Below are 2,009 nucleotides of genomic sequence, written 5' to 3'. Positions count from 1 at the left end.
CACACACACACACACACACACACACACACACACACACACAAATACATAACGCTCGACACAGCTTCTATTCCCTGTTCTACTGGATCTAGTTGAGTTGGTGAGGTTGAAAACAACACGGTATTATTATCAAAGGTTTTTGTTTGCGCTCCGGTCAGCTGCGAGTAACAAGACTAACAGACCCTCTAGCTGTGTTTTTGAGAAATATTGATATCACCATACACAGTCTGTATTGTCAAAATTCCACTTCTGGGATTGCTCTCATTCTGCTGGAAATTCTGCAGGATGTCACTCTTTTGTCAGTTTTCAGATGGCCCGTTAACCATGTTCCTTTCCGAGGCCGTTTTGCAGTGGCACCGTGGCTCTGTCCAGCAATAAGCACCGCCCAAGACAATTGTGATTGGTTCAAAGAAATGCTAATAAACAAGAGCACGTTTTTGTTCCCATCCCGTAATTCTGTGTGGACTAGCCAGAACCTCCTCTGCAGCACTGTGGAGGAAGGTCTGGCAATACAAGACTACCAGTCACATGCATAAACCTTGATTTTCTCATTCCGATTCCAAGTGGGTGATGATCAAGCTGAAACTCATAAAAGCTTTAGAGGGATGTCACCAGATGGGTATTGCACAAAACCAGGAAAAGGGATTAAGCCGCAGTATTCCAGTTATCCTGGATAAATTTAGCCTTGACTTGGTTGCACAGAAGCAAAGGCATCTAAGTTACCATGGTTATTAATTATGTGCAGCTAGCCTGCTCCGGACCAAGATTAACAGCCAGGATTTATTTATCCTGAAGCCATTTTTGTTCACTCAACAGACCACATTTGTATTAGAGTGCATTAAAATACAAAGTTGCGACCGTTATTTTTATAATTTTATATGTGACTATAAATGTGTCATTGTTACTATTATATTGCTGTGTGAAAACTGCTGTTTATGTTGTTCGAAGTTTGGTGAATATTTTATAGCAGTTGAGATAATTAGAAAGGCTGATTTACTTGCAAATTATTTTAAATAAAGTCAGTGATGAAGGGAATATAAAGTGCTATATAGTGGTTCTAACAATGTCAGACTGGTCAAGGACCCCTTTTCATTTTTTTAGTTGAACACTAGTATCATTTTTTGTATTCTTTAACAAAGGACCATGTGTGTTCCTCTTCCATGTGCATTTCATTTGGCATTCTTGGCACACAATGTGTGTTCTCTCCATTGAACTGCAATTTGGGAGGATTGTACAATTATAAAACCCTATCCTAATTGTACAATCCTTCTTAATTATAGTATTAGTTCACTGGACCAGTAAGAATATAGATGAGGCTACTGTACTGTGCATACATGAAACAACAGGGAGAGGACACCTCAATGGATTTTGACCTTATATTTTGCTAGGGGGGAAAAACACTGTTACAGTCATTATTTACAGTGTGCATTCAATTTATCACTTAGTTATCTTTATAATGTCTAGATTTCAGAGTCTAATTTCTTCAGTGTCTTTTCTATGTCCATATGTACGCCTACGAAGAAGCAAAGCATATAATATGTAAAGAAGGAAACTCTGCGTCTTTGTAAAAAAATAATTACTAAAATAAAAACAGTGACGAAGTGTGGCAGATAGTAGCTGACTGGATATATGATATATCTAAAAATATACATTTACGAACCGCTGCTCTTAAATGAAACCATTCAAGGAGTGAGGCTGATTATTTCCACAAATGAACTCTTGTACAAGCCTGAATAGCGAGCAATGGAAGTTGATGTTATTGTAGGTAATTTATATTTTAGCCCATATGAGAGGGAGAGACCGAGTGAGAGAGAGCTATTTATGCATCATAGGCTTATTTTAGAATTGTAGATTAGTGGTTGTAATCTTTATGGTAAATTTCCTGCGTAACATTAGACTTCTTCTTCTGCTCACTTTAAAGGCAAAGACTGCAACTGGTCATTTGTGCAAATAATCAGCCTAACTCCTTGAATGGTATGAATATGATGTTTTTTTTTTTTTTGTTTTTTACA

This window comes from Etheostoma spectabile, chromosome 20 (genome assembly GCF_008692095.1).
Source record: "Etheostoma spectabile isolate EspeVRDwgs_2016 chromosome 20, UIUC_Espe_1.0, whole genome shotgun sequence".
In the NCBI taxonomy this organism is placed as follows: Eukaryota; Metazoa; Chordata; class Actinopteri; order Perciformes; family Percidae; genus Etheostoma; species Etheostoma spectabile.
The sequence above is the reverse complement of the archived record's forward strand: the minus strand, read 5'-3'. Positions refer to the sequence as shown.